At 43.9% G+C, this 13925-nt stretch overlaps 1 protein-coding gene across 1 annotated transcript in view; it reads right to left on the reverse strand.

Annotated features, from left to right (window-relative positions):
• Window positions 1–13180, reverse strand: part of STXBP6 (syntaxin binding protein 6) — a 126513-nt gene extending 113333 nt beyond the window's left edge. The window contains exon 1 of the mRNA XM_044436591.1: window positions 12923–13180. The gene's annotated coding sequence lies outside the window, so the exon portion shown is untranslated. The remainder of the gene's footprint in view (window positions 1–12922) is intronic.
• Window positions 13181–13925: the final 745 nt, after the last annotated feature.

Genomic DNA, 13925 nt, shown 5'->3' on the forward strand with positions numbered 1-13925 from the left:
GGTTTCTTCCTGGATTTAAAGGGCAAAGTATGGTTTGTTCAATCCATAACTTGCAGCATCCAGGTGCAAAAGGAAACAGAACATTTAAGTAAGTTTAAAATTTTCAGAAAAGGAGCGGCACATAAGAGTTGTGGTTCTACTTTTGTACCAAGAACCATGATCTGTTGTTCCAAATCAATGCATCCAATACCTGTAAAAATGCCAGTGTGATATCCTACATAATAGGTTGAATTAATAATAACCTAACTTAAGTCCTATTAATTTCTGTGCCTACTTTAAGTAGGCCTAATATTGGGTATAATTCATAGGTTGCACACTAATTTCTACACAGATGTACTTTCTGTACATTCTCATAACTGCTTAATTTTCTGAAAAGTTATATAAGGATAGGAATGCACATAGCAGAATCCTCTCCAAATACTCACAGAAGTGAACAGAATCAGGTTGCCAGTACTTCTTTCTATCCAATCTGAACTATACACCATTTTAAGTTAAACCATGTCATAAAAGGCAGATGAAACAACATGTACCCCTCTCCTGAAAGGATCCAGTGAATTCCTCAGCCATCTCTTGCTGGAGAAGCTAGATTTCTACAGTTCTTACTGTCTGAACAAGCACTGGCTGTAGAGTCTATAAAGAATTCAACAACCTTTTTCTACAAAACACAGCATGGTAATTGCAGAAGCAAAACACTGGGATTCTGAAAGACCTTGGCTTATTATGAAAGAACTGTGTACTGGTGTATACACTTTCTTAGCTCCTCTCGCCAACAGGACTTACTAGAAATGGTTTATTCTTTTTTTATAATAAGTTTTATTCAAAATAACCCTAAAACAAAGAAAAACTAAAAATAACATCAATCATCAGAAACATCGGACCTGCTGGGTCATCCCCCACATTTTTTTCTATTTATGATAACTTAAAAACATATTTAAATCTATACAAAGTCCCGTTTCTCTAGTCAATAATAAAAAGAATCCCAAGTTTGATAGAAATCAGTATCTTCTTTCTCCTTCAATGACAAAGTTAATCTATCCATTTCTGCACAGTCCAAGATCTTTTTTAGGATCAGTTCGGTGGATGGTTCTTCACTTTTCCAGTGTTGAGCAAATACAATCCTCGCTGCAGTAATTACATGTAAAATCAAGTACATTTCTTGTTTACTAGTATCAACGGGTATAATGCCTAATAAAAAAACTTCAGGTTTAAAAGCTAAAGATTTTTGTAACATTTCCTCAAGCCATTTACGTATCTTAATCCAATACTTTTTCACATAATCACAAGTCCACCACATAAGATAGAAAGTACCCAATTTATGTTTACATTTCCAACATCCATTTGACATATTTGGAAACATCTTAGCTAATCTATTTGGCGACAGATCCCATCTATAAAACATTTTATACAGGTTTTCTTTATACGAAGTTGCTCATGTTACCTTAGTATTTCTCTCCCACAGCTTTTGCCATTTTCCTAATTCAATATTATATCCAAAGTTTTGTGCCCATGTTATCATAGTTTCCTTAACCTGTTCATCTTCCATTCTCCTAGCGAGTAAGAAATTATATAGTCTTGTAATCATTTCTCATCTGATTTAAGCATCACCTGATCAAACACTGTTAAATCTTTATAAAAGCCCCACCTTTTCTAGTCTTTAGCATATCTCGATTGTATCTACACCTTATGCCACCAGGAACTTACCAGAAATGGTTTATTCTGCATGTCTTATTGTGTTTTTTACAAGCCGGAATCACAAAACGGGGATTGTTCTAGATTTACAGTTCCTGATTTGCTTAGGAAAAATAAGCAAGGGCCTTGGGTTTGGATAACAGGTTTAAAGAATTGCTTTGTTTAGCCAGTCATGCAGCTAAAGGAGCACTTAGCTTGTTCACAACAAGCCATAGGTCTCCAAAGGAGTGACTTACTGCTTCAGCTGAGGATGGCCACTACACATCTTCAAAAGTACAGGCAGCCCTAAGTTATGAATGCCTGAGCTACAAACAACCTGTACTTACAAACCAACTGCCATAAAGCTTGTAATTTTTTTTAAATACTGTGGAAAAGTGTCATCATCATAGAGAGAGAGGAAACAGAAGGGTAGAAAGGAGCCTTCCTACCCTGCCCATCCAGGAGGAAAAACTCTCCAACATGGCCTTGGTGAGCTGAAGTATGGGTGGCTTAGAGATATTTGTGGTTTTTACACTTTCATGGGGGTCCTGCTCCCCTAGCAAATGTGGAGGACCAATTATATGTGATCCAACTTACATACAGATTCAACTTAAAGATGACTTTCCATTTTCTCAGGAACAGAACTTGTTCATAACCTGGGGACTGCCAGTAAACTGCACTATATGGCAAGTCTATATATTTGATGTGTTTCTCATCTCCATGTTTCTAATATCTCTTTATGACAGCACCACTAAGGAGAATTTCAGTATTCAAATTTGAAGAGAAACTAAAATATCACCAAGTTCTGTAATTATCAACACAGGAGAATCTGACCTTAATCCAGTTAATTATTCAGCAACCAATCCTTAAATACAGCCACATACTACTATATCACGTGTTCAATACCAGCAAAGGCAAGGATGTGGGTGGCTTTTATTAATTACATCACCTGTCAAGCTTTGACTGCAAAGACATAATTACCAGAAACCACTTTGGCTACAATTCTGTCTCCATCCACAAAAAAGTCAGAAACCACATCAGGATCTTACTGCCTCTCCTCCCAAAATAATATTTCAAAGTTGACCAAGGCAGCAATTTATTCACCTTCCTCTTGACTTTACAGTGTTTCTTGTATAACAGGAACAATTCTGCATGCTTCCAGACTTTGCATTGATAGCTTTCTGTCTTATTCGCACCCTTTGCTGTCCTGTGTCGGTTCCTTTCTCTGCTCCCTCCCTTCTTCTTCCTCTTTGTCTCTACAACAGACAGTATGTGATCTCTCCAAAGTAGGAGCAAATAACTATGGCTGTATTCACACATTACAACAAGCCATGGCAAGACTGTGTGAATACCAGAAACATGGTGAAATGTGGCATGTTTGGTTTCCATGAATCACCACAGAGAACCAATGGGTTGTTGTAAGGTTTCCCCATTTTGGCCGATGAGTTTGGCGACAAGAGCAGCTGTGGTCCCTCCAGCCACCTTTTTCCACTGCTCTGTTAACGCTGCAAGGCTGAGTTGCCAGAGGGAGGGTTCCGACTGGTTGCCTCCACCTCCCTATACTTCCGCTTGGAGAGTATTCCCCCATGGCCGCCTGCCCCTCTACCACCATGTCTGTCACATGGTCAGTCACCCATCTTATTCCCCACCTGGCTGACTGCTTGACTACTTGCTGCCTGGCTGATCACCACTTGAAGAGGTTGCCAGCATCTTGTACTACTGAGCCGACTGCCAAGATGCCCAGTTCACAAGGCAGCACCCATTATCGTTAGCGCCCAACCATCATGCAAACTTTTGCATGCTGACCTCGTGTCCCTGCCACTCATGCAGGGCATGGGCAGCACGCAAGAGCTTATGCAAAGGACAGGTACTCGCAAGACAAGCTGGACATCTTGGTGGTCAGCCAGGCAGTGAGTGAGGAGGCAACCTGGCCAAGAGGTGGGCAGGTGGGTGATTGACCTGGGGGTGAGTAGGCTGGCAGCAGCAGGTAGGTGGACAACTGGCCAGGTGGCAGACATGGTGGTGGCAGGACAGGCAGGCATCAGGGAGTACATGCCAGGAAGGACAGGGAGCACCTACAGGGACAGCTGTACATGATGCACCGACCTGGTCTGCTGCAGCTGCAGAACCATCATTCTATGCTAAGAGGTAGACAGGGCCTCCCTGGAGCCACTGCTCTGCTACTCTAGTGAGTTGACAGGGTGTCTGTAGCATAGGAGGAGGGAAAAAGATTGGTAGCCTATGCAGAAACTGCCCAGGGGAGTGGGCGATCCAATGGGGGAGAGGCAAACGACACAGGCAGAAGCAGTGTGTTCTGGGATTGGCTGCCATCCACAGGAGCTGATGGGATATGTGCCACCATTTGGAAGGAAGATGGAGGTGCACAGAGATTACTCATGAGCAGTGTGAATGTGCACATGTGTGAATACATTTTGAATGTGTGAACACAAGACACAAGTTAAGAAAGGCAATTGCACAGTAACCATATGTGTTGTGTGTGAACAGCCCCTGTATCTCATGTCTTCATTTACTGACACTCACACACCCAGCTTTTGGAGCTGCTTGTAGTTAAAATAGCATTAGATAACTTTATCTGACAATGTGCATAAAAGCACTAATTAAGTTGATTGAGTTTCTTCCATCTAATAATACATACTGTGTTACCACACAACAGACTTTCCAACGGTATTGACTCCTACAGAGTAGGATTTGTTTATCTCCACAGTTTGTCTCTAATGGATAAATTACACCTTACACAAAATTCCACTTTCTCCCCATAATTCTGAATGGGTTGTTTTTTTAAAAGTACAATACACACATGAATGGCTTCAAGGATGAGGGAATAATTAATCCTTCCAGCTATTTGTCTGCTCATTATTTCCTTCTTCCCTGCTTTCCTACCTGAAAGGAAAATGTTATGAAGTTCCCACCACAGCAAGGGAGGAAAGGGAAATTCTGAGTGAACAAATGGCCAGCAGCCCCTTCTCCTGCTAAGATATCCTTAGCTGCATTGCATTTGAAAACAAAGCAGTAAAGACACAAAAATGCACTAAAAGTCTCGAGCTAACCATTTGGGCTGTTTGTAGGAAATAAACAGGTAAAGTTTGAATGGTGATAGCACATCACAAACTATAGCTTAATCCTATGTATGTTTACTTGGATAATAATCCTACTGAGTTTGAAGAGTTTTCTCACTGGTAAGTTTGCACAATAATTTTAACTTGAAGGATATTCTTGGATGGAACCAGTTTTGTGGACAGATGGATTGTGCTTAAAGGTTACAAAACCACTTATTTTTCAATAAGTACGTTCAACGAGAACATAGGTTAGTCCATCTGGCCAGTTCCACTATTTTATTACTTCTGTATTCACACATCCATAACTTTTCAGCAATCCCAGAACTGTGTTAGTTCTAGATGTAGCTTTTAGCAACCCTTGATTTAGGGCAGGCTTCCCCAACCTTGTGCCTCCCAGACACATTTGGACTGCAACACCCAAAATGCCCAGTCAATGGCTCCCAGGCTGGGAGTTGCTGTCCAAATGCCTCTGAAGGCCACCAAGTTGGGGAAGGCTGATTTAGAGGAAAAAGCTTTCAGCTAGTTTCCCAATACAAGCACCAGCCCTAGGCACCAAGCAATCAGCAACAGTTGTAAAAGCTTCATAATGTTTGCTGTTTCCCAGTGAAAATCAATGGCAAGAAGTCCACAAAAACAATCAAATCTGTAATGGTGGATCAAGCTGTGTTAAAAAAAACCCAACAGCACCTAACAAAGTTGAGCATATTCAATTCTTTGAGGAAAAAATGATTTGAACAAAATGCATGCAAAATTCATTTTAAGCCTTTTTAAACTCTGGTAAGATTTTTCAATAAAATGATGGATCCCTCAAGTGAGAGGTACAGCAGAGCACTTTGGTTACTGGGTGGCAAGAAAATGAATAAATAAACAACAGCACCACAATTGGCAGTGGCAAAATGAAAAGAAAAATCTGTTTTTATTTATGGTACTTAGAACAGTCTATCAGTCCAGATAGAGAACACTTAAGAATCTATTCACTCCCAAATATATTCATTCATTTTGGTCTGAAGGGAGACTACTAAATCAAATCTAATGAAATGGACAGTGACCATGAAGGCTTAGGCCTACTTAAGTTTGTTAGTCTCAAGGTCCTTCAAGGTGCTAGTTGTTGATTTTATTAAATCAAATATCTATTTGTTTATAGGTTGTTATAAAGCCAATCCATGTTCTGCAAATCTATGCAAAAACCAGACAAGTGTATTTCCCGAGAACATTTTGGCAGCAAACGTTTTCTGGATTTATCGCAGCCTTTTCAAATTAATGTTGGAGCTTCACCTTCTACGAAAGAATAGAACATTTTCCAACTCCCTTCCCAACAACACACACAGACACACAATCAGTATGAAATGACAAAGGCTATCTTCCAGGGTCACATTCCATTTTCTCTGGTAGTTGTAACGTTCTTCTTTGACATATGGCTCATTTGTGTTCAGGACCAGAAAAGGAAAGAGTCCTTAATTGCCTAGAGGCACAGCAGAAAAATGCCTTGACACCTGAGCTGGCAGTGTGATAGCCAGCCAGCCAGCCACCCACCCACCAACACACACTGTTTTCATACCTTTGCTCCCTAATAACTGACATGAGGTAGAGCTTATAACATATCATCTAAACCTGGATGAGCACATTACAGCTGTGGGAGTTCTATGGATGACATCACCCGTGCTTTGCTTCTTGACAACGGATGATCAACTGGGCAGATGCCTTATTGGTCATAAGCAACATGCTAGTCAGCCTTACACACGCACACACCGTCCACTCATTTTCTTCATACAGTCCGTCTCATGTAAAGGTCAGTTTATATGGCCATGTTTAGTCTATCCTTCATCCAAGTTCCAAAGGAAAATTTACACTGCATAGATTTAAGAATGCAGTTACAGAGTAATTGATAAATAACTTTTGAAATGTGTAACTAAACTGTATGAATTGTAAAGAATTTAAAGCCCAGTGGGGAAAAGGCAGGTGTCAAATTGATACTGTTTTGAATGATGTCTCCCTGGAATTTTACAACCTTCTCCTGGGTACATAAAAGTCCTCCTCTGGGGGCTGTTGCAGTTTGAGTAAAAGTTGAATATTATTTAGGCTATTAAAACTGATTTGGACACCAAGCTGCAAAGATTTCTCAGAATTGTATTTTGAATATGCAACACGATACATGGAACAAACCAAGATTTAAGAATCAGTTTGTATTTTATCCTGTTGAACCTTTCCATGATATTCTAGTTTTGTCAGTAAAAGACTGCTAATTCATATAAGAATATAAGAACTGGGCTGGAACACACCTTTTGTCTGTCCTAAATCCCTCATCAACCAGCTTCATGGGATGACCCTGGATTTTAGAATTATTTTGAATATATGACACACTTAGTAGCTGTGTGAACCCTACAATAAATTGCAAAAGCTAAGGAACTGCACATTTCACGGTATGTATCATGAGTATATAAAGAGGCAAAAATCAAAAGGGATAAAGGATTTCATTGGCAAAGTGCCACACCAAGTTTCAGTAGACACAATGTCAATGTAACTCTACCACAAATATCATAACGGATGGTCTCAAGCATCATCATTTGGAAATGAAACAAGACCACCCATTCTAGTGGTTTTAGACACTTATAGAATGTCCTAGGAAAACAGAGCATCCCAACAGGAATTGTGCTTAGTTCCTTACAGTTTTTAGCATCCTGCTGAGGAGATTAGCATGCTACAAGTTAAAAAGCACTCTCCCCTCATGGCACAGGGTTAGGGGTTCAAACAGTTCTCCCAGAGACTTGCAAAGACAAATCCAGGACTGCTGGAGCTCCACATAGGAGGATGCCTGTTAAGGCTGGGATGAACAACCTCAGGCCCAGCCACTAAAAGCAGTCCCTCCTGAGGCATCCCAGTACCATCAGCTCACTCCACACACCTTACCCTGCCTCCCACAGATCAGTGGTAAACTGAATGCATTCCAGTTGCAAATACAGTATTAGGAAAATGTGGCAGTTTCAAAGTTGAAATTATTTCTCTTCAAGTGACTGCACCTTTTGTACCTTATATGTCACTTAAATATATGTAGGATTCCGAGGAAATAGATTAATAGTGATGATGAAACTGAAAGTTTCCAAATAATCTTGGTGATGCTCTAAGTGAAGGTCAGAGCTGGGACTCTAAATTTCCCTATGGCCAGCCAGCATCTACTAGCCATAAGACTGTCTAAGTGTGCTTTATTTTTTTCCTCAAATATTTCAGGTCAAATCCTTTTAGTGTATTGGTACAAATACATTTTTAAAAAATGTAAATAAAATAAATATGCCAAATTAATTGTCTTAAGCAGTGATGGGCAAATTATGGCCTCCAAATATTGCAGTCCAACACTTCCAGCCAGCATAGGCAGTGGGGTGGGGTGATGGGAGCTGTTATTTTTATTGTACTTTAATATGCTGGACTTTAATGTATTGTTTTATTGTTTTAATCCATTTTGACTGAAAGGTGGTAGGTAAAGGTAAAGGTTTCCCCTTGACATTAAGTCCAGTCATGCCTGACTCTAGGGGGTGGTGCTCATCTCCGTTTCCTAGCCGAGGGAGCCAGCGTTTGTCCGCAGACAGTCTCCGTGGTCATGTGGCCGGCATGACTAAACACCGAAGTGCACAGAACGTTGTTACCTGCCCACCAAAGTGGTACCTTTTTATCTACTTGCATGTGCATGCTTTTGAACTGCAAGGTTGGCAGGAGCTGGGACGGAACAATGGGAGCTCACCCCGTTGTGCAGATTCGAACCAGCGACCTTTCGATCTACCAGTCCAGCAGCACAGCGGTTTAAACCACTGCACCACCTGCAGTCCCTGAAAGGTGGTATACAAATCAAATAAATAAATGAGTTGCCCATTCTAGGTTATCCAAGTATTTTCTGATGCAAATTTCATTTGAAACATTTCCAATTCTCTCTTTTTTGGGGGGTGGAGTGGTAGGAGGTGAAAGAATCCATTTGCCTGATCAACATAGCAGCAAACTGAGTTGTTCACAAATTTCTTCCCATTCAGGGTATATGTGCAAATATATTAATGTGCTGAAAGAAAAAGGAGACAGACAAATGAGGGATTAGCATGTTTATGGTCCTCAAGAAGCAAGGAATGATGAGGCTAAAAGTATCTGGGAACAAGCTTCGAAGTATCCCCAGTAAAGAATTCAAATTAGGACTGGGGAATGTGGCCCTACAGATTGACAGCACCTTCCTTTTCACCATCCCCAAGTCTCAACAGCTACCATGACAGGGAAATTAAAATACAGAACCAGACAGCTAAGACCCAGGAATAGACTCCGTCAGTCCAAAGCTCAGCACCCTTGCCCTATTCAAAAGATTTAGTCCCTTTCATCTCTCCCCATTCCAGTTCCCCCAAGTTATTATTCTTACTGAACTATGGAACCTGGTTGGCTGCAGAACTTTCTGATGCATGTAATGCTTGTGGCCATTCATTTCATCCCTACAGGTCAATGGTTTGACCTTCAGTGGCTTCATTCCTACACTATCATAAGATGCATGGCTGCGGCATGGAGCTCACCATGTCCAAAGTAAGAGGACAGCATTATCTGGGCATCATTTCCTTTTGTAAGGCTGACCTCCAAACTGGTACATTTCAGGACTGATGGACCTCATGAGGAACTACCTTCAAAACACAACTCAACTGCTTTGTGAAATACCACCCAAAAAGAAAATATCAACCTATATACAGGTTGCTTCTCATCAACGTGCAGCAAATGCCTGAAACACAAAGCAGATACCACTTTCATATAATCTTATTTACCAGTATGTTCAGCTAGACTCAGAGATGTATTTATATACAGCAATATCTAAGCAACATGGCAGCAGGCTCACAGCAAACTTGTACTTATTTTGGTAGGTTGATTGTTTCAACTATAAATAAAATTGGAAATCAAACCCAGACAGGATGTTTAGCCACTCTATAAAGGCAGGAATGGATACATTTTTCAACAAAGCTTTGGTTAATTGAGGTGAAGCAGGCTTGGGGGCAAGAAGGTGAAAGGAGAAGCAATGCTTCAGGTAAGGGCCATGATGCAACTTTTCCTGTGTTTCAGTAACTATTATGTAAATGAGCTTTCAAACTATTAACACACCCACAAGTTTGGAGTAAACACACTGATCAAAAACACTGAGGGGGTAAGTATAAGAAAAAATGCAGGATTATGGAAAGCCACACTTTAAAATACATCTCAGTCCCAGTGGTGTCTGTTGTCCTCTGTAGATGTGCACATTCATTCCATGAAGATCTGAGAAGCCAAAACCCAACCTGCCTTAATATGATCTCCTACAACTAATTAAAAATAAAATATCTCTCATAAAAGATAGAATAAGGTGAGATCTAATGCCATATGAATGGACTTCCTTTTCCATGAAGGGCCTTTTCCCTCCTCTCCAACTTCTTACTCCTCATCATGCAATCCAGTTTAAAGGTCCACCAAAGATTTCAGGGTCCTGGGGGTTGCAGCAGGAGAGGGGACGGACTTCTTTCCCATTATCCTGAAGAAAGCTACTCCCTCTGCATAAGGCCAAAATTGGATACAACCCATAAAGTTTTCATAATTAAGCACTGTTCCTTAGTAGGCTCTCGTATCAAAATTACTATGCAATGCTGTTATAGAAAAGAAAGAAAAAAAGTGAAGGACTATCAACCAAATAATTCGCTGCAGTTTCTCTTTTGTATTTAAATCCACATGTGCTGAGAGGGGCAGGCAGATGATTATAAATGTTTTCCTGCCAAAGTGTTCACTCAAGTTTAGGCTAAAATCCAATTGTGTCAACAACACAGTTTATTGGAAAGAGGCCTCTTCCTGAGCTTTTAGTGGGCCTGCTTTGAACTCCCACAGACAACTTCCACCTTCTTCAAACTCATACCACTTCTCCTCAGGCAGTTGATGAAGCACACCAAATAGCAGAAAATCTGCTTTTTCTTTTTTTACAGAAAAGTCTCACAGCTGAGTTGCTAACTTAGAAGGGATTAGGTCACAAAACAGAAAAGGGGAGACAAGACGTGTGGTACTTCCAAGCAGCAAATATGATAGGAAAACAGAACAGAGAATGGAAATGACCTTGCTGACCAGCCACCAGTACAAGGAGGAGGCGGCAATTTTCAGTGGTTCCCTCCCTCTTCTCCAACCAGCTTTGGATAATTCCTCTGGAGAAAATGTGGCAGAAATACAGGGGCTGCCAGATAAACTTTGCTTCAGAGAGCCTCCCAGCCCTTTCTGCCTGCTGATGCTTTCGTTCCTCAGCAAGGTGACAACCATCAAATGCAACTCTGAAGAGTTCTAAATGGAGTTCTACTTTGCTCGTTTAGTTACTACATCTATTTTGACTCTTCAACATGTATTTATACGGTTGTCATTAGAAGAAAGATGTTTCCAAGGTTTCTCACCAAGGTTTCTCACCACGTCTTGATGAAGAAAGTTAGGATTATGTACAACAGTCTGACAGTATTTCCAACAGGAGGCCTACTCATTAGCATGAAGCAGAAAAATATGTCTGAAGATGTGCCAGCATTGTTCTGGTCACATCAACTAGGAATCCTAACAGTTGTAAACATTTGTGGTTTTTTTGGGAAGTATCAATTTTGTGGCTCTTCCAGCAATGCCACCATGAGGGAACCCCCACTTGGGCCTCAAAATAAATGCTGTTTTTGCATAACAGAAAGATGCAAATGAGGGCTTGCATATGTTAATATGATTCTTTAAAGGTGTGTTGCTTGCTTGAAATCTAAAACACAAAGGAGCAAATGTCTAGGCCCAAAGGACTGTTCTTGATATGGGACTTAAAACTGAGACAAAACATGAGTTAAATCATGCACAAAGAAAAATTAAGTGCAGTAACACATTGGAATCTGAAAATATAGCCTAATTAGAGCTAAGCAGAGCTTTTAGGAAGCAAGTCGGGAACATCCGATACACAGGACTAGGATCCTGATTGCTGTGTGCACACTCAAAGTGCTACACGGGAGCAACTATTTATGTATGTATGTATGTATGTATGTATGTATGTATTTATTTAAAACTTTTATATGCCGTCCCCTATGCACAGCATCTCAGGACGGCTTACAAACTACCACTGCTTTCCGCAGCATTCGTGTGGCTTGGGATCTCTTGCTTGACTTCAGGGAGGGCAACAGTGAAGAGCGGGTGGGCGGGTGCAGAAGCATCCGTTTCTAACCCGCATAAAAATTCTCGGGCAAGTTCCCACCAGTTCGGCTCCTCAGCTGCGCACGTCCAGCATCTTTACTAATACTGCATGCCAAAACTGTGCAAGGCGCGGCGGCGGAGGAAACGAAAAGAAAAACGCACGGAGAAGGCAGGAATGGAAATACGGCTGGCTCTCCCCGAGGGCGGAGAAAAGCGAGCGTCGACTTCGATCCCTAAATTCAGTGCCGTCCTGCCCAAATAAGGACTACGGAAAGGTTAAATCGTCTCCGTTTCGCGAAGCCGAAGCACCTCGGGCTCCCAACGGCACACCCCGGGGCCACGAATAAACACCCTGGCCGGGCTCCAGCAGCTTGCAGTCTTTGCGGGGCAGCCTCCCCAACTTTGTCCCGAGGAAAATGGAGGCGGCTCCGTGCCGAGAACTCCCCAGCGCCCGGCTCCCGGCTGAGTTCCAACTGAAGGCTGCTCCGAGACTCCGGCCATCCCGGGGTGCTCCCCTCCCCGCCGGACAGCAGGGCGCACAACCATGCACTCAACTGGAAAAGCCGGATAAGCGGCAGGCTGGCTTCGCATCTGACTCGACCCCGTCCGGGGCGCGGATCACGCCCGCGTGTGACCCGCCGAAAGCACCCGAGCGGCCCATCCCAAGTAAGTCCGACTCTTTCTCCCACACGGCTCGACAGGCACGCGCCTCCCTTCCCCGGGCAGGCTCCGCCGAGCCCCGGGCGCGGAGCGACCCCTCCCGGCTCCGTCGGGGCACCCGCGCGCGGGAGCTCGCCGCCCTCCAGGAAAAGGAGCGAAGAAGGAACGCTTCGACTCTGCCTGGCGCTGCCCCGGCCCCGATCCCGCCCGCGGCCGGCGACTTCGCAGCGGCACCACCGGCTCGCCTGGAGCGTCCCCAAGTTCGGAGCGTGGCAGCGCAAGGCGCGCGCCGCCAGGACGGCGGGCGCTCCGCTGGGCAGGACGACGGCGCTGCCTCCTCCCAAAGGACCTACCTTCTCCTAGAGGCCAGATCCGGGATCCTTCCCCTCCCGCGCTCCCGCTCGCTCGGCTGCAGGGCTGGAGTGCCCCGCGCTCCGGCTCCCAGCTGCTCCTCCAGCAAGCGGGGCGACGGAGCCGGTGGTGAAGCCCCCTGGCGCGCAACAGCAGCAGCAGCAGCAGCTCCCGGAAAAGGACGCGAAAACTGTGCGGCGGCTGCCCCGCCGGGCTCCGCTTCAGAGGCGCTTCGCTGGAGCGGCTCGGACTTACTCTGCCTTCGCCACCACCAGCAGCAGCAGCAGCAGGAGGCGCGGCGGGGCCAGCCAGCTGTGAGCCAGAGGCGGGAGAGCAGCGCCACGTGCCCGCCGGAGCCAATGGCGAGAGGCGCCGCCGAGCCTCCCTCGCTCAGCCCGCCCTCCCTGCCACCCCATGTGATCAGGTGAAGAGCTCAAGTCCAGGCTTTGGGGCTATCGTGGAGAAGAAACCTGCAAGAAGTAGTGTGGTGTCCGCCAGGTGACGAACGCGCGCAGGTAGAGAAGGAGTTTCTGTTGCTGGTGGCCTCTCTCTCCGGAAACTTTTTTATTCCCCTGAATGCAAGAAAAGAGCTTGATTGGGAAAGGAAAGAAAAAGCTTACAGGTGCAATGGAAAGGGAGGCACAGAATGGAGGAAGCAGTAGAGTTTAAGAGCAAAATCCGAAATAAGGGATTCGATGAAAAGTCAGTTTTGTACCATATAGCCCAGCCCAAATATACCCTGCTGGCATGGCAGGCCTTGTTCCTCTGAACAAGTCCTGCTGTGTGGGGGAAGAACAGGTCCAGTCCACTGGTTTTCCCCAAGGTGGTGCCCCCAGGATCTTTTGGTCTCTAGGACCCATGGGTTGGCTTGGAGCTGCAGTCCAATTCATCTGCAGCACTCGAGGTCGGGTAAGGCCGTGTATAAGGTGGCATTGCACAGCAGCAGTATCTCAACAGTGATGCTGCTAGCGATCTTTAGCCTTTGGATCTTTCCCTGGCCTTGTG

Source organism: Varanus komodoensis, unplaced genomic scaffold (assembly GCF_004798865.1).
Source record: "Varanus komodoensis strain SLA01 unplaced genomic scaffold, ASM479886v1 scaffold3, whole genome shotgun sequence".
In the NCBI taxonomy this organism is placed as follows: Eukaryota; Metazoa; Chordata; class Lepidosauria; order Squamata; family Varanidae; genus Varanus; species Varanus komodoensis.